Source organism: Tribolium madens, unplaced genomic scaffold (assembly GCF_015345945.1).
Source record: "Tribolium madens isolate multiple individuals breed KSU strain unplaced genomic scaffold, Tmad_KSU_1.1 Scaffold_20;HRSCAF=117;Tcas5.2_LG4, whole genome shotgun sequence".
Taxonomy (NCBI): domain Eukaryota; kingdom Metazoa; phylum Arthropoda; class Insecta; order Coleoptera; family Tenebrionidae; genus Tribolium; species Tribolium madens.
Genome location: NW_025400985.1, coordinates 4,171,380 through 4,196,783, shown reverse-complemented (window position 1 = coordinate 4,196,783; position 25,404 = coordinate 4,171,380). Strand labels below are relative to the sequence as shown.

General features: G+C 31.2%; 1 protein-coding gene across 5 annotated transcripts in view; it reads right to left on the bottom strand.

Moving 5' to 3' along the window:
* The window catches only part of LOC123004874 (peroxidasin-like protein), a 139,098-nt gene that overhangs the window by 84,965 nt on the left and 28,729 nt on the right, over positions 1 to 25,404 (bottom strand). For 3 of the 5 annotated variants that reach the window (XM_044398381.1, XM_044398380.1, XM_044398376.1), the window contains exon 2: positions 1,640 to 1,682. The gene's annotated coding sequence lies outside the window, so the exon portion shown is untranslated. Of the gene's footprint in view, positions 1 to 1,639; positions 1,683 to 23,998; positions 24,032 to 25,404 lie in introns of all 5 variants that reach the window. The other 2 variants (XM_044398379.1, XM_044398377.1) reach the window with 1 other exon arrangement.

Sequence of the window (25,404 nt, the reverse complement as noted above, 5' to 3'; positions counted from 1 at the left end):
AAGGCTTGTCAGAATGACGAGACTCACGAAATTCACATTTTTCATCCAATATATTTACAAATCGGCGAGGATAGATGAAATATTCATAAAAATTACCATAAATACGAGTATGGTTTGACATACTCGATTACACTTGCAGCAATTCGTTGACAGTAATTTATGTCGGCGAACCACCCCCGGATTATCATTTAATTCCCAACCAGAACAACGCCCTTATATTTTTATGTATTGTCGACAAAGTGGAGAGCTTCGTTGATACACTCTTATCGCATGAAAACACCGTAAAAATTCCTCTATGGGAATTTGTCTATAAAACGTAATGGTCTACAAATATCTACTCGAGTTTAGTGGCTTGTCGTAAAAGAATTTCACTACTGAAATCCAATCAGACGGCCCAGACCCTCCGGCCAATATAATTACGAACACGCATTTCATTATTTTCTTGAAACGCGCGAAATCAAGCGATAAAACAACGAAGGAAAAACGATAAAAATGACATGAAACATTTAATTGGTCTCACGTGAAGTATAACAGGAAAACAATGAAAAAATCTGACAGTTCTGTAATTAGTTTTGGGAATAAAAATACGAAAAAAACAGGCGTTTTAATCTGAATATAAAATATAAAAAAGTGGTAGTACCTAACGTTTAAAATCTAAAAACAGATTATTCACCGCTAATAAGCCGGCGACAATTTTGTAATTAATTAAGATATCTTAATGTATGCAACAGTGAGTTTAAAGAGTTTAAAATTACCATATAATTTATGGCCCTTTAATTATGCAGGCATTTATTACATGTATTTTAGAAACATATTTTTTTCTATAACACATACTTAATTGGCCACGACAATATTACACAAAATGGACATTTTTAGCAATATACCTATCCTCTATTATGATATAAAAATAAACATTCAAATAATATAAAATATTGTGTTCGTGTTACTAATTAAATGCTATATTTTTTATTATAATACAAAAATACACTTTAATTTGTAAAGTTTCAAACATTGTACAGATACGTATAGTTTTCATCTCGGTTTCTGTTAATTAACACCTATATTTTTTTCTATCCATCTTCTGTTACAGTAATGCAAACGCTAATTTAAATCAGAAAATTAACAAAATGTATCAATTTGATAGCCCGGCGCATCCACCATTTTTGACTTTTCAATTCTAAAAATTTATCAATTTTAATTAATTATCAAGGCGTTGCAATACTCGTTTTTAGAGTTGTTTTATCTCAAAAAATAAATACTGCACAATGTCTTAAAAAATCGTTTACATATGTCAAATGTTACAAGACAGAACACAAATAAGGCTCCGACAAAATTACATAAAATGGACATTTTTAGAAATATACTCGTATCTTGTATTATGATACATACAAAAATAAACATTTGAAAAATATAAAATACTATGTTTGCGTTAGTAATTAGATGCTATATTTTTTCTACTTGTCTTGAATAATTTATTTAATTAACATCAACTTAAATATAAACTAATTGTTACTAGCTCTGACCCAAATTATGGTTTACATTTGTATGTAATAATTTGGGACAGCAGTAGTATAGTTTAATATTATTAATTATTATTTAATTAACCAAAATGGTTAAAATTAAAATCACAACTAATTACCTCAATCAAAATTTGTCCAAAATCCTTGAATCGTTTTCTGCACCTAAAACAAACAAGTATTATTATTATTTTGCAGAAATATGTAACTTTAAAACACGATCAAAAAGTCTTTCTATCAAGTAGGCGTACTAGTTAAGGACGGACGTATGTCGCTTGGAAATTTGTATGTCAGCTAGATGTCAAAAAGTTATTTTATAAAAATTAAAATATTGATCTAAACAAATTGAATTACTGTATGAAATATCTTAAAACACCCTAAACTGAGATGTAGTTAGAGTTTATTCATACAAATTCATACAAAAATTATTTTGAACTTTCTTATTTACCATTGTGACATTTTATCTTCCACAGACACACGTTTTAAACTTCTAGGCTTGCTTGATAGATAAACTTTTTGATTGCTCTGTATTTTATATTATCTAGATGTTGCGTCTGGATTATCGGTTTACGTGTTTATCCTCAACAGAGTATTTTTTTGTGCAAGCCAAGGTAACCCAAAATTGCTTAAAGAAAATTTAGACCGTCGTTTATTAAATAAAGTAAGGCTTCATTACGCTTTAGAGCAGACTAGGATTATCACGTCGACGGATTACACTGTTCGATTCCCTAAAGCAACAGGACAGAGCCCAGAAATCCCGTGACGCAATCGACTGCGAATAAAAAGGGACCATCCAACCGACCGAGTCAATTTTCCGGACCGACTCTTGCTTTATTGCACTAAATGTTCCTGATTTCGATGCACTAAAATGCACTCCGACACAGTTAAAAACCTGGCGTTGTTCTAATTAAATTTTGATGAAATATTTTAGAGAATTTTCAAGAATTTTCAATATTAATCTAAAATAAATGGGTTATCGCATGATAAAATGTCAGGTAGATTAATTTTACTTGAAAATATAACGAGCCATTACTTGACATCGAGTACAATTAAATTAGTCCCTGACCGGCAATGCGATTAATTACGACAGGAAATTGCTTCACAAGGACTGAAATGTTACAAACACTAACATGAAAAATTCTTCAGGAATGATTTTCGTGACTTAGCAGTCTTAGTGATTGATACGACATGTCCATAATGATACTCGTTTATTACACTGTTATTATTGTTTTATTTTGAACACAATTCCAACAAATTAATTTGTTTTTGAACGTAAATAGAGTTAAAGAGTGATGTTAATTTAAATTAGTAATGTGGTCAAAATTGCTGACCTGATTCGATTGTAAATTAAAGATACTTTGGTTGATAAAAACTAACTGATACATAATACGATATGGTAAAAACACGCTATTGTGCTTTAGTTACCCTATTTTCTAGGACGGCCAAATTGAAATAAAGCCTGCTTTGGTTTAACTGAAATTAGAGGATAATTATAAAAAATTTGTCCCAAGAGAGCGTTATACAATTTTCTGCTTTTCAGATTAATTGCATTTTATTCTGTTTTCGTGGTAAAATTATACCAATATAAAAATATTTTAACCACATGTCAAATAATTAATTACAAATCAGTTTGAAAATATTCATCGCATCAAATGCAATGTCGATTTAATAAAAATCGGTTCGCTATTGATTCTTGATTTAAAACATTTGCGTGAAAATATTTATAATTAGATTATTTACTGTTTCAAATTTTAATTTAGCTTTAACTAAACATGAAATATGTTATTTATATAACTATCAAATGAATATGAAAATATTTGTAAACACGCTTTATTTGCGAACTCTATACAGGATGTGTCAGAACTCGCGCCCCAGAGAAAAATGTCAAGTGAGATAAGATACCAGGAACATGGAAAAAATGTTTAAAATTCTATCTGTCAAAAATTTAATGATACTGATGATCATGTATATGTTTTTTTACAATTATTTAGTAAAGGTACAAAAATTTTGCCAATAAAAGCCACAAATAATATTAAACAAAGTTACAATATAGGATACAGCTTACTTGTTTCCTCTTCTAATAGCCTGTAGCTTGGAAAATTATTTTCAAATTGCGAAATTTAAACCTTAGAACTTCGAAATTTTTATAGAAAAAATTTTTAACATTTTTTCCATGTTCCTGGTATTTTACCTTACATTTTTTTGGGGGGCGCAAGTTCTGGCGCACCTTGTATACTTGTTTGCCGTTAAATATTTAAAAATCTAAATGAGGATAAAAATTCTAATAACAATAGGCTTTAGCTTTGTTTAGATAGCGCAAAATTTTCTAAAACCAATAAATTAAAAGTAAAATTTATAATTTTGCGGCAAAAGGTAGGCGTGCATTACTTTCGACGTTAAATAAGTATCCGTGTCACGTGATCCAAATTTCTCCCCGTCGACACGTAATTTGGGTTTTTTCTCCATAAAAACCGATAAAAATAACAATCCGCCATTTTACTCACGTGTCATATACACTGCAATCAAAAAAATAACCTCTCGTTAAATTCAATCAAAATTCCCTACAACAACAGGGAAATTATCCCCGAGCACAGCCAAATATCTATTGTCCGGCGAGCCAAAGTGTGTTTCAGGGAATAACAGGTTTTTACCCTCGAATCGATTTTTAAACATTACACAGAATCGTGTCGATTTCAAGGAAGATTGCACGCGAATTTATTTTGCTGTGTGGAAAAGCCGATAGTAAATTGCCATCTTCCGTTTTGCATACCGGAAACAATCTTAATAATGTTTTTTCGTTACTCTACCTTCTGCCAACACCCACTTCCTAATCTCTGTACTTGCAGGTATTTCAGGGCTGCACACAACCGAATAAATGACTTGCGAAAACGATTTGTTTAGCGTTCTTTACAGCCGTCTTAACTTTCCAGATAAGTGCAAGATAATTAAATGTAATTTAAGATTAGATGTATATTTTTTTAATATATGAAAAACCAAAAACAATTAACTGTACCCCATATACCAAAATAACGCTACAGCAAACAGTAGCTCAGCTCGCCTTCCACAAACAAAACCACAAGACAATATTGACATTTTCGATCTGGATACAGTTTCAAATTTTCTCCTATAGCTGAATGTACAATTGTACAATGTCATCACACATTCCATTCGAGTAATATGTTTATTTTGTCTGCTCACAAAAGTTTATTGTTTACTTCATTTTACAAGGTTTAATCCATAAACATGGTGAACGAACAATTTATTAAAGAAATTACAAATGCAACGTAATCTCCTTCAAAGTATGTAGTTCTTTTGACTTGCTGTACCGGGTGCGCCAGAACTCGCGCCCCAGAGAAAAATATCACGTAAGGTACGATAACAGGAACATGGAAAAATATGTTTGAAAAATGCAATTTTTTGGCTTTTAACTTTTTTTTATGTCTGTTTAATGATACTGATGATCTTGCATATGTTTTTTTTTATAATTATTTAGAAAGCTACAAAAATTTGCCAATTAAAACATTAAACAGAGTTACAATTTAAGTTACATCTTCCTTGTTTCCTCTTCTAATAGCTTGTAGCAAAAAAACTTGGAAAATTATTTTTGCAACTGAAATGAATAGAGTCAAAGTGCAAAATTTAAACTCTCAAAACTTCGAAATTTTTATAGTTAGAATTTTTTGAATATAGTTAATTGTCAAAAAAGGTCGTTTTTGAAGGGTGGAAAAAACACCAACAATTTTGTTTTTTAGTTTAGTTTCTTAAACAAAATTGTTGGTGTTCTTTCTAAAGCACTCTTCGCAAAAACGATTTTTTCTCAATCAGTATGTAAGATTCAATCACATCGTTTGATAGATCGTTGTAATCAGGAAAAAACAGACAAGTCCTTCTAAAAAAATGCTTCAAGAACGTCCTAATTAAAAACGTCAAGTTTTTTTTAGTTTTCGCTTGAAAAAATAAAAGCGAAAATTACAAATTTTTGTTTTTTTTTCAATCATTTAAAAACAAAAAATGACATCAAATTTTCTTTTAGAAACTAGTTCAATATAAAAATGTGCAACTTTCCCTTAATCCCATGGTGGAGCTCAAAAAACGAGCACTCTGTATATTTTTGCAATACCAGAGATTACAAAGTCCGCTAGTAAACCGTACTTAAGAGTTTGATGCCATTAGATCCTAGGTCACCATATTTATTGATCAGACCTCGTAAAAATAATTACGTGAAAACAGTAATATCTTATAAAAATTATATTTGCAAAATATTTTTTAAATTAAATTGGGCGACATTTCAAATTCTGTCATTTACTCGTACATCTAAACAAACTGTTCCAGGACAAACTGTTTTAGTATTCTTTCGCCAACAACACTAAACTAATAATTAGTGATTTAGCCCAAGCAACCATTTATTCAGCAGCGTTAATAGTTTTATAAGCTCTTTATCCCCGCGAATACAAAATACGTGGCCAGACACGTAAATTACATTTCCTCCTTCATTATTTGTAAACCTAATTAAGAGCGCACCGTTTTAAAAAAAGTTTTAGTTTTGTTTGTATTTCTCAATGATGACTTGCAAATTCTCACAGTTTTTTTCAATGCGCATCTGGAATTTCTCAGAATTACCTTGGTTGCAATTTTTTTATTGGCCGCAATTTGCTATTCACTGATCGTTTCCGGACTAGCCCAGAATTGTACTATAACTTATTCAGCAGCTTTGAGAACTGTTTTTTAACTCGAATTTGGTGTATAATTTATACCTTGCATTCGTTTTTATCGACGAAAAGTGTTCGAGGATTACAATATGGTAATCACTGAGTTAAACAACGCCACAGGTGCAGTGGCGCAGATGGCGGCAGCGTTCGCTAATCGCAATTAAGGAGCTTGATGAGACGTTGACATCGCCGCCACAAGTGCCGACCTTTGTCGTTAGCACGTTGTAGACGGCTCCAACTTTTAACCTGAATCGAGCACACGTCTAACCAAATTTCCACATTTCAACAACGAAATAAGAGTAATTCCATGCCAAAACGATCACTTTTAAAACTCATTGTTTCTGATTTTTATAAATATGAGATATGTTATAGAACGTGTAATGTATGTTGTTGAAAAAACAAGGATGTACAAAATTAAGTACCTCGTAACAAAAAGAATTTTTATCTAAAGAGCAAATCAACATATTGAAACGATTTTTTTTTAATAATACATACAAGTAGGTACACTACGGACGTGATAATACATGTATTCTAAAAATTTGTTATTAACAAATAATTTAAAAATATATTGTTTAAACAAAAAATAAACAATTACACAGGTTTTTGAAATTCTCAAAAAAATTATGTAAAAACTTTCATATTTTTACTATGTCTCCACATAACTTTCAAGACGGACCTTTTAAAAATGGCTGAAAAAAAAATTATTTGATGCATATGCGTGGACCTAAAAGTCCACAGATTAAGCTTTTAGGCAACAATAGTTTTCGTAATTTCTACGCGACTACACACCAAAGCTTTATGAGTAATTCCATGCCAAAACGATCACTTTTAAGACTTATTGTTTCTGATTTTCGTAAATTTGAAATATGTTATAGAACGTGTAAAAATAAGTGACACGTATTTCACCGTCTTTTATTTTTTCAATGTATTGTAATGTGTTTTCTTTTATTTACTATTTTACTTATTTAAACCGGGCGCCACCAACTTTTTCCTAAAAGTTGGAAAAGAACTATTTGGAGATGTTCTCCAGGTTTACACTACATAAGAATGCCTTTCCGGCCAGCTTTTATACAGTGGAGAGGAATGGGGAGGTTCGATTGAATTAAACACAGGTGATTGAAAAGAGAAATTTATTTAGTAACCATAACAACAGTAACAACAGATAAAATAACAAACTTTACAAAACAAAATCTAACTTGGACCTAGTGAACCCTAGCCCTTGGAGAAGACGTCCTCCGTGGGTGAATTTGAGGGGAGAAGTCCCGTCGGTTGCTTTTCCTGAAGAGGTCCAGGAAATTATCCCACCTGGAAACTGTCCCAGATGTTAAGCCCTTACCACGGAAGGGATCCCGTGGCCCGTGTTCAGAGGTGAACTCGGCTCCCAGAAACTGTCCTGAGGCAGGTGTGCTTTAACGACGGAAGAAGGTCCCGTCGACCGTATTCTTTGAAGATGTCCAAAGAGTACAATCCTTCAGAAGCCGTCCTGAAGTTATTCCACCAAGAGAGGTCCTGGTGATTTCGTCCGAAGATGTCCGGAAGGAGACTCAAGTGAATCTGCCGGTGTGGCGGCCCGTTCTCCTTTATATACGCTTTGAAGTCAACATTCCTATAGCAACAAAACAAACACTTTGTTTCCACTTTTGATCCATTTATCTGGGCGTACCTCTCATTGGTCTATTTTTGGCGGTTATTTTAAATAAAACACCGACACATCATAACGTTTATTCAATGAATTTTTACACTTTATAACTGACTAATTGTTTGGAAAATATGCTACACATATTTCTAATACCAAACAAATACTAAATCTAAAATTTTATTACAGTATGTTGAAAAAATAGGGATGTACAAAATTAAGTACCTCGGAGCAAAAAGAATTTTTATTCAAAGAACAAATCAACATATTGAAACGATTTTTTTTTTAAATAATAGATATAAATAGGTACATTACGGACGTAATAATACATGCATTCTAAAAAAAAAATATTAAGAAATAATTTAAAAATATAAAGTTTAAACAAAAAAATAAACAATTACGCAGGTTTTTAAAATTCTCAAAAAATTATGTAAAAACTCTCACATTTTTACTACGACTTCACATAAGTTTGAAGATGGACGTTCTAAAAATGGCTGAATTTTTTTTTTAAAGCGCTGCATACTTAATGCATAATCCCCTAAGATCATCTAAAAGTAGCGTTTCCTTGGAAACACTTAATTTCCAATAACTTATTAACATTTATTTTTCAAAAAATATCAATAATAAATACAAATTCCTCGGTGGAGAAAGAGCACTCTATATATTTTTTTATTCTATTTTCTGATATTAAAATAAAAGTATGTACCTTTTATGAGCTTCGCTTGACTAAAATGATCATTTAAAAAATCGCAAAGTCTTTCAACTTGTCGATTAGATTATACAGGGTGTGTCAAAAGTCCCGGACCAACGTAACATGCCATACCAGGAGCATGGAAAAAATATAAAAAAATCTATCTATAAAAATTTCGAAGTTACGAGAATTTAAATTTTGCACTTTGACTCTATTTGTTTCTGTTGGAAAAATAATTTTCCATGTTTTTTTGCTACAGGCTATTAGAAGAGGAAACAAGAAAGCTGTAACCTAAATTGTAACTCTGTCTAATGTTATTTGTGGCTTTTATTGGCAAAATTATCGTACCTTCATTAAATAATTATAAAAAAAACATATACAAGATCATCAATACTCGTATCATTAAATAGACATAAAAAATGTCAATTTTCAAAAAATAAATGTAAAAATGTTTTGACAGATTTTTTTCATGTTCCTGGTATCTTACCTTACATGGCATGTCACGTTGGTCCGGGAATTTTGACACACCCTGTATAACCAAACATAATATGTGAAATATTTACTCAACCGAAAAATTTGTTTTTATTATTGATATTTTTTATAATGAATGTTGATAAGTTATTGGAACTTATGTGTTTTCTTTTTCTTTGGTGATTTTTCTGTTTAATTTCCAAGGAAACGCTACTTTCAGGCGATCATGCACTATGCAGCGCTCTCAAAAAAATGTTTTTTCAGTCATTTTTAAAACGTCCGTCTTCAAACTTATGTGAAGACAGTAAAAATGTGAAAGTTTTTACATAATTTTCTTGAGAATTTTAAAAACCTGCGTAATTGTTTATTTTTTTGTTTAAACTTTATATTTTTAAATTATTTCTTAATAACAAACTTTTAGAATGCATGTATTATTACGTCCGTAATGTACCTATTAATATCTATTATTTAAAAAAAGAATTCGTTTCAATATGTTGATTTGTTCTTTAGATAAAAATTTTTTTTGCTCCGAGGTACTTAATTTTGTACATCCCTGTTTTTTCAACATACATTGAAAAAATGAAACACGGTGAAATACGTTCACTTATTTTTACACGTTCTATAACATATTTTAAATTTTTTAAGTTTTAAAAGTGATCGTTTTGGCATGGAATTACTCATAAAGCTTTGGTGTGTAGTCGCGTAGAAATTACAAAAAACTATTGTTGCTTAAAAGCCTTAATCTGTGGACTTTACAACAACTTTAGGTTCCACGCGTATGCATCAAATAAATTTTTAATGAGTTATTTGCGGGGCCTCTACGAACGGACCCGAAGACAAATTCAGTGTTGCCGAAGAATTTTGAAGCTGTGTAAAAATATTTACGTAGCTAATAACACGGCAATCCATAAAACTAGAGCTACATGGGAAAGCTTATCTTCATTTGGCAGCTGGTATCCCACCACGGCGATAAAATTGATATTATAAACTATGAATTTATCGGCTTACACAACTTTATTTTATATTGATTTAATTAAATTGCTATTGGTGTAGATGCAACTGTCACATCAATATTTACTTTGATGTAATTACAAGGGTGAGTTAATGGAACTCCATGTGCAACGTGAAGTGGTGCAACAAACTTTGATGGCTTTGTACCTAAAAATAGGTTCATTGCTTAAATTTTGTACAACTGAAAAGTTTCGTACACAGTGGAATTTTTAACTAATTTGAGTATAAGCGATTTTTGTAGGAAATTCTGAAACAGGTCGATTGCGCATACATTTGGTTTTTGATTATTTGCTTTCTGAATTGCACATTAATGTGATGGTATGACAAGTGACACCTTGTTTGAAAAGTCGTTTTGCAAAGAATGTACTATTTACTTTCTGATAATTTTTAAATCTTAAGTGATAAAAAATAAAACGAATCATATAAGATGAATCCTATTTAATGCAAAAAATATTTAAAATGGATATCGTTCCTTTCCTGACAAACTTCAAAACGATCGTAACATGTATTCCTTACGTTTTGCAACATTTCGAGTGTGAGTTGAATAACATTGAAAACCTTAAGGAACGTTCTAGGAATAGAATTAGGCAAATCACCCGAAATGTTGCAAAAGATAAGAAATGCATGTTACTTTTGATTTGCAATTTACCCGGAAAGGAACGGTGCCCATTTTGGACATTTATTGCATTAAATAGTATTCAAGTTAAGAATTTGTTCTTATTTTTTTATTACGTAGGCTTTAAAAATATTCAGAAAACAAATAGTGCGTTGTATTGCTTGTAACGTGAGCTTTCAAATGAGGTGTCACTTGTCATACCATTACATTTGAAAAAAAATTATATCTGGCTGTGCATTTCAGAAAGCAGATAAACAAAAACCATATGTGTCAAATGATGCGCAAGGAAAAATAAAAATCGACCTGTTTCAGAATTTTTTACAAAAATCACTTATGTTCAAATTATGAATTTATACTAAACACTTCGTGGTAGATGTGTGCTATTTTAGAGAGCAATATTTTAGAATATACCCTTGTTCAACGTCTGGTTTAGGAGCCTGACTTAGATATTATGTAGACACAAATGTATATTTAATAAACTTCAAACGTCATTCCGTAGTAAAAATAACCCAATTTGACGCCATTTAAATGGAGATTTAAGCAAGATTTCAAAGTTCCCAAAATACACACTGTAGGTATGAAACTTGAACAAATTTAACTTGTATTATTTCGTAGTTGAGCAAATTACTTTAATTAATTAAATGACAAAATGGAGTTTGGCTAAGTTAGTCTAATAAATTCAAACTTTATGGTAGAAGTTTATTTTGTTTTTTAATCACTAAAGTTTTTATTTTTTTATTTGACAAAAATTGTTTTTGGAACAAATTACTTAAACGCACTTGTTAACAGGATTATTTTTTGATATTGGAAGTGTCACCATCAATCTTATCAGTCGTCTTAAGTTTCTTATTCAATAGGAAGTTGTGTTGTTTTTGTCGGAAATTTGGTTGGCGGCTTTAAAAGTCACAATCAAAATCTCTTTGTCAAAATAAAGGCTCAGGATTTTGTGCTCCAAATCCTCGACAAGCATCGTATAATAAGTGAGCTAAGAATGATCCAGTTTTCATTGCGCCAATATGAATCTCGTTTATATCAGCTGTGGCCTCAGGGTCGAACGGTTGAAACTTTGTAGGGTAATGTCGCATATCTCTGACAAAATGTTTAAGAATTCGTACAGTGACCTCAAAATTGGCGCATTTTAGACATTTTTCTACATTCATGATTTTAAAGCACGTAATCGCCGGAAAATTTATAGCTTCTTGCGGAAATAACAGAAAAATAGCCAATGAGAGTTTACGACTTTACAAAAACGAAAATTGCAAGATCAAAATCTGATTACAAAAACACTTCACATATTTTAACACAAATAGTTGCACAATTTTAACAAAGCTCTTTTACAATGTGTGATAAGCGTGATTATTCCATTAGAAATTAATAGTCAAAGTGTGACTTTTCGTTTTTTTTTTGAGTATAAATCGCGTTTTTTCGTTCAAAATTAGAATACTTTATAATAAAAATATGTGTTTTTCAAATAATAAATTTTCCAATAATAGACAAATTATTCAATTTTCCTCAACATTCGATTTAATATTTCTGTCTAAAATCTATATTTTAATATTCAAACCGAGTTTACATGTTACATCCTGACGTTTTTGTTTAAAATGGAGTTCATTTCAGTATAAATAATAATTGATTTTTTAATTGACATGTTTTATTTTTTTTTTTAGTTAACGTCGGTATAATTTTTACTAAAAATTTATCAAATATAAATTTGACAAAAATGAAGCCCAGTTTAAAGACGTCAATAATTTATTCAACGAGAATTAATTTTTTGTTTTTGATTAAGCTAAAAGAAAAAGAAAACTTTTGTACGCCATTGGATTCACTCAGTGGTTTCCGCCTCGCGTATCTCAAAGACTCCACACATGTATGTACAGGGTGTCCCAAGATTTAGGATCGGCGCAAAAATAAATATTTCTAATTGATTAAAAAAAGAATTTGCTAGTGCAAACGATAGAGGATTTATAGACTTTAATTTGGTGCTTTAATATTGTTCAAAATTTTTAGCGTATGTCAGTAAGACCAAATTTAAAAAAAAATTAATTGGAATCTTTTCGACATCATAAAATTCCTTAATTTTTTCTAATGGTAACTATGAAAATTGAATAATGTAAAAGTTGATTTTGAGTAATTAACATTTTAATATTAAAAATTGAGAATTCTGGTAATTTATTGCCAGGTTTGAGATGATGTGCTGCTAATGCATTGACAGTAGAGCGGAAGTTCCATAATAGAGACCGGATACGTCATAAATGTCATTGCGGATCTTTTTCTTTTGTCAAGAAATTCTGGCCTAATCACCAATTACCGCAAGCTCACTTATAAGTTATTCCAAGTTTCAGATTTTCAATATTAAAATGTTAATTATTTAAAATCTATAAACTTTATCATTATTCTATTTTACAAATACCACAAAAAAATCAAAAAAATTTATCATGTAGAAAATATTCCTGTTTTCCAAATTTAATTTTTAAGGTCTCACTGCCCAACGCTAAAAATTTTGTACAATGTCAAAACATCAAAATAAAGTCTATTTAATCCTCTATCACTTACACTATCAAAATTCTTTTTTAATTAATTAAAAATATTTATTTTTGCTTTGGCTCTAAAACTTGAGACACCATGTTCATTTCGAAAAAATATACTCTACCATAATTATTAAATTGTTGTCACCTCGTTATAAATATTCATTTAGCAAAGAAAGCCTTCGTATATCAGTGACAGTTTCAAAAAATTCATTAGTCTTCCGGTCACTCAATTTTTGTTAAGCATTTTGTCAACAGCGTAAATTGTATCAAGTATCGTAATTATTCTTGATCACGTTCTGAGTCCTCTACCTTTTAGTCCAGTTTACTATCGCATTTAAAAGGCTTTTACACTTACGTCTTGCTCAAATCAGCTTTCGGCGAGTTGTTTGTTCGCTATAGCAATTGTGTCAACTTTTAACAACACTTGACCTAAATTTCGCGTCTTAAAACTCTAGAATTACTGAAAGAACGTTGGTAGAATGCATGCACGCCATTACCAGCACAATTCCAAGAGCATCCGCCCCTGATAACACCAGCAGTTGGCAGCGTAGAGTATTTTTCTTAAATTGTTGCTTATTCGATTGCGGCGCATCAGTTGTGTTTGCGCTCGATGTTCGATATTGTTATCGTTGTCTGTAATTGGTAGTTACGGTTAACAAATTGCAAACAGTGATGTTCGCGTAAAACAAATACTTTTAAAAGGTTACAGGAGATGGGTCAACACTCGACAAAGGCAATCGATACCTAACGAAAACACCTCGTAGAGGTATCGTGGTGCTTCGTCACCTCCCTCGTTGCTACCAGACAGGTTAACTTGATTATGTTAATTGGATTTGCTTTCCATTAAGCGGGCCCGCCACGTCGACAGTTTCGCTCTTGTTTTCACGAAAAATATGGACGCTTTTAAAAGCGACACTTGGACGTCAACGGCTTCCGATCGGTCAATACTTGACGAAAGAGGAAATTTGTTTAAAGTGTAATTAGCCGACTTGACACCGCAGGCGAAAAGGAAACGTTATCGTGAAACGTTTTCGGAGACGCTGTTTTTAATAAATTCTAAATTACAGAAAAAAATTCATCACGTTTGCTACCCTAGCGCATCCACCAATTTTGATTACTCTAAAAAAAAATTGATTATTTAGTTTTTAAACACTTGTGTTTCAGGGTTGATGATTATAAATTTAAAAATTCTGTATGTATTGTCAATGCCAAAATTGAAGAATTGATGTAATTTACACAAATAAGCTACACACAACAAACAAAATCTTTTAAACAATGTCTAAAAAATTAAGGTTTGTTTAAGAGTTATTGGCCGACATTGCATCCATTTCAGTTATTTATAATTTTCGACGAGTAATTATGAAATCATTTATCGGAATTCTCCGAAATGAATCAAAATAAAAAAAAAACATAAATTAATAGTAAAGAACAAGTTTTATAAGGGTTGATTTGGCGCACGAATCCCAAGTTAGAATTCTATGGGATGAGTGCGCCAATGCCATTATAAAACGAGTATTTTATGCTATTTTTTCTAATTTGCGCTCCCTTTTTTCTTATTTTAATTAAAAAAATATTTATTTTTGTCGCCTAGAGAATTTTGTGTTAGTTGGTATCGGTTGGTAACACTCGGCGCCCACCTGTTTTTTTGAGTCATTTCTGCCGTCTGTCATTAAAAATAACATTTACAAATTATTAGTTATTAGTGTTACAACATAATAATATTAAATAAAATATGAGAAACAGAATTTAGTTTGCACTCCGCCCGAAGTTCGCGAAAGCAACAATGCAAAATTTGTTACCTGACAAGTCAAAAGCGGCATCCAAAAACTAAATAACCCTAAATTCATTAAAGCACAGTGTGCTTTTATAGATAGCCATAAACGAGTTGAGTTTACAAGAAGATTTTTTTTTTTTTGATTTTACACCAAAACTGCAAAGGAAAAACATTTTTTGCTTCACCTGAAATGAGTAAATCTGTAATTAAAACTTCATTATTCTAATTCAGTGAAAAGAAAAGTTATTTTTTCTTTTGATATTGAAATAATTTTTTTTTCTGTTTTTAGGTCATATCACATGGGCAGTTTTATTTATTTGACAACCAACGGTCACTTTAACAATTAATTTAATAATTAGATAATGATAGTTCTTGTTAAAAATGACTTTGTTTTTTATCTTAAAGCTGTTTCTTTGAGTTGCTATTTATTAAAATTATGTTTTTCACAAATATTTTTGTTATTTCACTTGCGTAAACTCATTCGTCAAAGTGACATCATTGGCAAAAAAATAAAACCGCCTAGAAGAAAGTCCAAAATCAAGAGAAAAATGAACTTTTCTTCGATAATGAAGTATTAATTACAGATTTGATTTAATTCAGGTAAAGCAAAAAATGTTTTTCTTTTCCAGTTTTGGCGTAAAATCAAAGATAAAAAATTTTTCCTCTTGTAAACCCAATCCGGAGACATACTGTATACACACCAATGATTACCTACAGTATTAGCAATTTTTTTAAATAGAATATACATATTTTTTATTTTAAATATTGTAATAAAATTTTAGATTTAGTATTTGTTTGGTATTAGAAATATGTGTAGCATATTTTCCAAACAATTAGTCAGTTATAAAGTGTAAAAATTCATTGAATAAACGTTATGATGTGTCGGTGTTTTATTTAAAATAACCGCCAAAAATAGACCAATGAGAGGTACGCCCAGATAAATGGATCAAAAGTGGAAACAAAGTGTTTGTTTTGTTGCTATAGGAATGTTGACTTCAAAGCGTATATAAAGGAGAACGGGCCGCCACACCGGCAGATTCACTTGAGTCTCCTTCCGGACATCTTCGGACGAAATCACCAGGACCTCTCTTGGTGGAATAACTTCAGGACGGCTTCTGAAGGATTGTACTCTTTGGACATCTTCAAAGAATACGGTCGACGGGACCTTCTTCCGTCGTTAAAGCACACCTGCCTCAGGACAGTTTCTGGGAGCCGAGTTCACCTCTGAACACGGGCCACGGGATCCCTTCCGTGGTAAGGGCTTAACATCTGGGACAGTTTCCAGGTGGGATAATTTCCTGGACCTCTTCAGGAAAAGCAACCGACGGGACTTCTCCCCTCAAATTCACCCACGGAGGACGTCTTCTCCAAGGGCTAGGGTTCACTAGGTCCAAGTTAGATTTTGTTTTGTAAAGTTTGTTATTTTATCTGTTGTTACTGTTGTTATGGTTACTAAATAAATTTCTCTTTTCAATCACCTGTGTTTAATTCAATCGAACCTCCCCATTCCTCTCCACTGTGTAAAAGCTGGCCGGAAAGGCAGTCTTATGTAGTGTAAACCTGGAAAACATCTCCAAACAGTTCTTTTCCAACTTTTAGGAAAAAGTTGGTGGCGCCCGGTTTAAATAAGTAAAATAATAAATAAAAGAAAACACATTACAATATACAAAAAAGTTGTTTGCATTGAATTGTAACTATGTTTAATGTTAGTTGTGGCTCTTATAACCAAAGTTTTTGTACTTTTACTAGATAATAATGAAAAAAACGTATATAAGATCATCGGTAACAATAAATAGACATAAAAAATGGATAATGACAAAAAATAAATGTCAAATAGAGTTTTTCCATGTTCGTGGTATCTTATATCTAACTTGGTATTTTTTTGAGCGCAAATTATGAACCACTCTGTATAAATCCAAGTATATACCTAACGGGTGTTTTTTTAAATATTGCATCAAAACTATCCATGAAAGTTCGATTGTGAACAAACTATCGTATTGAAAGTTATTAATCTGATATTTGACACCTCGCCGGGCGTATAAAAAATTGTGGTCCGTTCACAGCACAGCACTGCCAACTACGATGCCAAATTTAAATAAACACCCGTTATTTATATTCATTGCAAATACAAACTTTTATGTGTGTACAAACTTTTTGTGTTTCTAAACTAAAGTGTGGTTTGAATACGAGTTAGAAATAAACGTGTGTATCTATTTTAGTCATAAAGCTTATAGTACATAATTATAGTATTCGAGCAAAACTTGTTTATTTTTTAACAATTGAATTTAGAAAATTTTTACTATTTTTATGGAAATTATGCCAAGAAATAAAAAATCTTTTTAAATAAAATGGACTATAATCCAAATCTAAAACTGAATTACAATTTTTTTAAATATGTATAAAAATTTCCAAAAAATGAGTGCAGTTTTGCTAACAAGAAGAAAAACCAAAATTTGTGAAAACTAGATGGAACAAAGGTTTGACAGCAAATTAAATTTTTTTTTACTTGTTCACTTTCTTTGTCTTCCAAACCTTAAATTTTAATTAACACAAAACTGCAAAATTAAATTTTCTGTGCTCAATGACACAACAAAATATTTAAAATATTTTGATTATGACCATAAAACGATTTTATATTTAATTATAGAAAGCATAATTATTTTGAATTCCGCTTCTAGTAACAAATAATTTTTTTGGTCTAAAATAACAATGTTTAATTAGAGGTAGCAAATTATTTGCAATAATTATGTTGCAGTTAATTATTCATTTGAGTGAATCGTAAAAACGTTTATTGTTTATTTTAGATTTAGTGAATAATTTATTATTCCCCAATATAGGACAGATATCTGTAGCTTTACAATAAACCAACACAGGATAATATGATTAATTGATTACTATTATAATACCTAGAATACCTAGTATACAGGGTGTTCCGTTTTTATTGTTGCAAACTTGAACAGGTGATAGAATATTAAATTTTAAGACAAAAGTTTCCTTTGAACATGAATCGAAAAATGTTATGTACACCCTCTGAAAAAGGTGCATTTTTAATGGGAGGTTTCCACTATTTCAGAATATATAAAATTACAAAATCTGGTACAGCTGATAACCTTTAAACACCTGAACGAATTCAAAGATCAAATGTAAAATCATTCAGGGGTGTCTTAAACTGGAGGACTTAAGAGTAAAACGGACTTAATTAATTTTTATGCTGTGCAGGGTCTGTAACATAAATTTTAAAATGATTTTACTCAAAAAGGGTAAGTTTTATCGAAAAAACGCAAGAGACTTCATTTTGGTGAAAATCATATATAATTTAGAATTTTCTTGCTGAAAGTGGCAAGAAACTTCTGCCAAAATGGTTAAGAGTACTTTTTATCATAAGCCTCCCAGTTTAGGACGCTTCTGATTACAAATTTCGACATTTTATCTTTGAATTCGATTAGGTGTACAGGGTGATGAAAAAAAGGCGCCCACGATTGGAACAGGCGCGTCCTTTTTTATTAAAACATTGTGACCATCATTCCAAAAATAGTCCAAATAGATTCTTTTTAAGATTTAAACAGTTTGTCTAACAGTACAAAGCGGCAATATTGCACAATTTTCTTTTACTAAAAAACTATTTCACTCAGGTATTTTTCATATCTAGGAAACCAGCAGATATTGTTACCCCCATAAAATAAAAAACCGTAAAGTTTACATAATTTTATTATTCCAATACGATACGACCAAAAGGTATCTAATGATTTCAATTAATTTTTTTTTAATCTTTGACTTTTTGACTTTAAACATTGAAAATTGATTTTTTTGTTGCTACCCTTTCCAATAATTGAATATTACTTGGACATTTTCTGTATCCTAGGATATTTACAATATTGCAACATTGATAAATTTTCTTTGGAGCCAAGAAATGGTATCTTAACATCTTCAATAAAGTTTATTTCAATAGACTTTTTACACATTTTTTTTAAGAACACCGTCAACTGTATCAAAATCTAGACTTTAACAATGAAATTATTTTAAAACTGTTAATTATATAAATTTCTCTTTTCTAAAAAGGAAAGTCTATATCTTACTGATAAGAGCACAAATCCAATTTTGGTCTTCGAATTCGTCTTTAATAAAAGATCACTTATAACCTGTGGGTTAACATGGGCGCCTTTTTTTCATCATACTGTATAAAGGTAATCAACTGTACCAAATTTTGTAATTTCATCTAAAATGGTTTTAAAATATTGGACAAAATCCATTAAAACATGCACCCCTTTCAGGGAGTGTAGCTCCGTTGCATACTATTTTTCGATAAATGTTCATAGAAAACTTTTATCATAAAATTTAATATTACATCAATTTGTAACAATAAAAACAGAACACCCTGTATAATTTCAAACTACTAGAAATTTTAAATATATTACTGGCTCCATTTTGACTTCGGGAAGTGAGCTATTACAAATTATTATATCAAAGCCGATAAGAGAGGGCAAACAACACTTACCGGATTGTTACTTAATGCTTTTATTTTTACATTTTTTCAAAAACGTTAATATAACGTTATAGAAAAAGTGTCACATGTAACATTAAAATTTTTGTCCAACACTAATATCTTATACTGTTTGTAAGGTACATATTAAGGTACCTTTTATATTGCCCTTAATATACGCTCTTCTATAAAATACGTCGTCAATCACATCGTTTTTTTATAAGTACATAAAATATACTTATCCTGGCATTTTGTCAATTGTGACATTATTTTGACAAATTTCTTTTTCAATTTAGTAAAATTTCTGATACAATATAAGTGCTGGAAAAATTTTTGAACACTACAAGTTTTATAATTTAAAAATCGCTCCCCAACGATCGCTCGAATTTAAACAAGACATAGATTTTTAAAGTGCCTATAAAATTCTTGTTGTCTCAATTATTTTATTTGACTTACCGGAAAATTATTAAAAATGAATCAAACTACAACGGTTTAAAATTCATAAATTATGCTTTATTACTAGGTCCTGACAGTAAAAATCACAGGGAGGTTAAATGGCATTGGTGACACCACCAGCCTAAGCACATTATAATCGGCTCATTTTGCATCGCGTGACTCCCAATTGATCTATCACACTACGACAATAAAGAATTTGCGACGTAATATTTAAATAAGTTGGAAAGACGTGAATTAAACAAATTACATTGTAAAACTTTTTCGTGCGTGTTTCGGCAAAAAAAATCGTTTCACTTGCGTCCGGGTCAAATCAGTGAACACTGCTGACATAATAAAGCCACAGATAAAACAAAAATCGGATTTTTTGCGAAGTAGACGCAACTCTGTGATTAATTAAAACGCGATTAAAGGAATTTTCCATTTTAGTAGGTTGAGCAAAGTGGTCGATAAAAGTGAGAGATAATTATGGTTCTTTTACGGCGTCGAATTTATAATAATTGGTAAGTAGAAAAGAAGAGGAAGACCCAAGGGTTGCTTTAGGTGCAACAACTAATCGTTTTATCGGCGATAAAGAATTTTTAACGTGGTAAGAATGCTAGTAAATTTTAGCGAAATAATACAAGACAATACAGACCATGCACAAGTACTTTATAATCAATTTATTTTGACTCCGTTGAAAAGAGGATACTCAATAGTGTATTGGATTGTGATTGACAAGTGACACATACATGTGGACGCCAAACAAAACCTCAAGGATATTAAAACCCACACTTTATCGTTTACCAAACGTTAATTAATTTAACATTTAGCTCGACATGATGAATTAGCGTCGAAAATTAAAATCCATGGATAGGTGATAAGTTCATCGTGCCGTGATTATTATGAAACAAAGGATTCATTTAAACTGTGTACAGGCACGGTGTATACATAACTGACCAATAGTTATGACCATTTTAGTAATTAGCTTCAATTTTAATGACAATAAGCTGTAGCTAAGCTATTTGGATAACTCTGTAGCTTATAGGTTATCATTTTCACCAGTGGCTAGCAGCTTCTATTTTAATTTAAGCCATAGATACTTAGAATTTTTTTTTCACCGTCAACAATTTGTTTTTAAAGCTTTTGTACAATTTTAACTCTTTGTAAAAGCTTTGCATTTTTTGTTTCGTTATTTACATATCAATTTTATAGTACTTTCTCTTACCTAAGGTAAACCATTTGTTGTTAAATATTTCAATTAGAAATTGCCTAACACAATATTTTTTTGGTCTCACATAAGTACGCTTATACTTACTTTGAAATTTAGTAAGTAAGATGAACAAAAACACGATTAGCCCGTCACACCAAACTTTTATTTAAAACACAACGCGTTTCAACCACAAAGTGGTCATCCTCAGGTGAGAATAAAACTTTTTATTTTTTTTTATTTATTTTATTCTCACCTAAGGATGACCACTTTGTGGTTGAAACGCGTTGTGTTTTAAATAAAAGTTTGGTGTGACGGGCTAATGGTGTTTTTGTTCATCATTTCCATACCAAGAAGATCCAAGAAGAAGAAGAATTTAGTAAGTAGTAAAGTAAAAAATTTCTTTCACATACAAAGTTTATTTGTCCATAATAATCGAAAAAATTAACTCTAGAGTAAAAATATTCAGTTGTAACACAGATTCTCCTTTGAAACACAAATTCAAATGTTTCTGGTCTATTTCACCTCAAAAAACACAGTTTTCACTCTCCCTCGGGTGAGAATTTTCACCTCTGTCACAGTTTTGACATAAGAAAAGTAGTTACAAAACTGTTATACGTATACGAAAATATCGAATTTTAAAAGAATTAGATAATCTTATAAAAACAGTAGAGCATTTTTACATTAAAAATAATTTTTTATTTGGTTTTCGAGGTACTGTGGAAATGTCGAAGTTTCGTAGCTTAGGTATGAAACAAAAATCTCAAGCTCAGCTACTTTTTTAAGTCGATGACTGTGCTCTGAAAACGTCGAAATAAATTTATAAAATAACTGTAAATGCTTTCAAAGCACATAACAACAATAAAAAGTAAGATATTCGAGCCCCTTTCTATTTTGATAGTCATCTCGCTACCTCTCTTATTACAGTTCGCCCTAGCGTAATAAGGTGTTGGCTTTACGATGGCGCTGTATTCGGTTTACCACGTCGTTAATCCTCTTCCGTGAACGGACCTTTCCAATTTAGTTGCAGTTTCAAACACTGACCTTTCATCTCTTGGGATAAATAATGTGCATAGAAGAAATTAGAAAAACATTAAACCCTAGCTTTATTTGAGTTTATGAATTCGGCTGGAAAACTGTAATTAGAATTGCGTATTTTCTCTTTGTTTTTTTTATTCAAAACCATCAATCGGTCGAGTTTAAATTCAACCAATGAACCATAACAAAAAATCAATTCCATTTAAATTTAACACCCGTTTCATTAAAATTTGACCGCAGTTATTACTGTGACAAAATGTAATTAATGTTTAAAATTTTTTGATACACATTTTTCTCTTTGTAGGTAATATAAAGTTTGGTGCTCACTATGCAAACAGAAACTATAACGCGAGCATATTTGAAATTAAAGTGCAATTACAAATACAATGCTATTACTAAAATTAAATCTTCATATGCAGTACCTACTTTGACAATATGTACTTACTAAAAATACAGGGTGCACCAGAACTCGCACCACAGAGAAAAATGTCAAATACCAGCGGCAATAAGTCGCCAAAAAGTGCAGCCGAAGAAGTAACATCTGCTTGCATAAAAAAGTTGCGAGACTCTTAATTCAACCAATGTGAGTTAAGATACCATAAACATAAAAAAATGTAAAAAAAATCGGTCTATAAAAATTTCAAAGTTATGAGAGTTTAAATTTTCTATTTATTTTCCAAGTTTTTACTACAGGCTATTACAGTGCGATCAAAAAGTCTTTCTATCAAGTAGGCGTCCTAGTTGAGGACGTATGTTGCATGGCAGTTCGTATGTTATCTAGATGTCAAAAATTATTTTATAAAAATTAAAACATTGAGCTAATTACATTGAATTATCCTATGAAACGTCTCAAAACAAACTAAAATTAGATTTTGTTGGTGTTTATCCATAAAAATCGTTCACCACGGTTTCCTGTTATAATTTACATAAAAATTATTTTGACATTTCTCATTTATCATTGTGACATTTTATCTTCTACAGACATACGTTTTAAATTTCTACGCTTGCTTGATAGACAGACTTTTTGATCTCACTGTAGAAGGGGAAATAAGGAAGCTGTATCCTAAATTGTAACTTTGTATAATGTTATTTGTAGCTTTTATTGGCAAAATTTTGTATCTTTACTAAATAATTATAAAAGAACAGATACAAGATCATCAGTATTATTAAATAGACATAAAAAATGTCAAATGTCAAAAAATAAATCTCAAAATTTTTTGACAGGTAGAATTTTTTAAACTTTTTTCCGTTATCAGTATTCTTAAATACACATAAAAAAATGTCAAATGTTAAAAAATAAATGTCATAATTTTTTCCATGTTCCTGGTATCTAATCTTACTTGAAATTCACTGGGGCGCGAGTTCTGACACACCATGTATATGCGGCCCCATGTTTATTAAGACTTTTTTGTTTGTTTTGGTCCTGAAATATTTTACAATGTTTTTAAACTCCTTGTATATTTTTTTAAAGTGTCGCAAAGCAACTTGCGAAAATGTAATAGTGGTTGCATCAAAAAGTTATTTTAAATAATACTTTTTGACTCTATAATGTGAAGTAATTTTAGAATTCGTACGGATTTTCTTTTGTAGTGGTACATCGGGAGTAATAAAAAATTAAATAAATTAGAACTGCAAAAAACGATTAAAGCTGTTGTGTAAATTTGGGTCATATTGAAAGATTAAAAAACGCTGTAACATGCGTTATCTGATGTTTAAACGGACACACATTGCTGAAATTGATCGAATAGTTTTACCAAAGGTCTTTGCATAGCTGTACTCAAGATCGACTTGCTAATGAAGTAATTTGCAATATTCTGTGGTATGGTCGAAAATGACAAGATCGTCGTCATTCTCTGCCCGTCAAAGCCATAAATCCATCACTCACCCCGTCTGAACGTCTCTCTATCCTCAAAACTCCCTGTAAACAATAAACACGTAAATAAATATCGACCTTAACGCTCCTAAATGGTGCTTTTTCCGCCGTACCGAATTTTCCAAGAAATACCGCCGTTCGAGGGCCATAGATCCTAATATATTGCAGTAAGTTTACAAAGTCGAGCGGCGTTCCCAATAAAAACGTCAAATCGCGTGTTTGCATATTGTTACTGAAGTGGCACCACAACACAGCACGAAAGATTATTTCGGGCCCGCAGCCAGGGCCGCACTGGCCCGATGCAGCCATCGCGTGTCTGAATATTGTTAGTGACGTCATTGAGACGCCGACTTGATAGGGCCTCGCGTGTTGGACACGACCACATTACCGACATTGCAGCACGAATTCTGGGCCCGGTTATCGAGTTACAAATTGGACCGACTCGTAATTATTTTCCAAGTGGGCCGAAACTACTACAATAGACTTTGAGGTTCGATAAATTGAAGCGGAAAACATTCATAACTGATGTTAAGGAGGCGAACCGATAAGAAATCCAGAGGAGTGGCACCAAGAGGTTAGAAAATACTACATATTGTATGTACCATCGCGGTCAATATATACTGGTATAGCAAAATTTTAATTGTTTAAATCTGGCTTGAGGGAACATAATTAATTGCGTTAGCAAGCTATGATTATGAAATAGCAAGGTGAGTTTGTGAAAATACAAATCCAAAACGTCAAAGTTCTCAGACAACGCAGTCTATCACAAAGTCATAAATTTATCATTTTATTCGTAAAACTTGATTCCAAGAACCGATTTAATGCCTATTTAAGAATCATATGACATATTTGACATTACCATGACAAATACTTAACCTTTACTCGAAAATTATGACAAATCCGACTTACATACAAAAATAGTGTCTAAATCAAAATTTGAATTTTAGAAGTGTCTACAGTAACACACTGTACCAGTATATTTTGACTTCAATGGTATATACAAGTTTGTCTTTTCTTCACAATATTCACATTTCTCACTGTTTTGCTTAAGCTCAACTTTTTTGCCAGAAGGGAAAAACCTAAATATAAAGAAAATTTGCGAACTAGAGATGCTAATTTTGTAAGAATTTTTAAATACAGGGTGTCAGAACTCGCGCCCCAAAGAAAAATGTCAAGTAATATGAGATACCAAGAACATGGAAAGAATGTTTAAAAAATTTCATCTGCCAAAAAATTTTGACATTTATTTTTTGACATTGTACATTTTTTATACGTATTTAATGGCACTGATGATCTTATACAGTATGTCCCCCGATTGAGTTTACAAAAGGAAAAAAAATCTTTGATTTTACACCAAAACTGCAAAGGAAAAAAAGTTTTTGCTTTACTTGAAACCAGTAAATCTGTAATTAAAACTT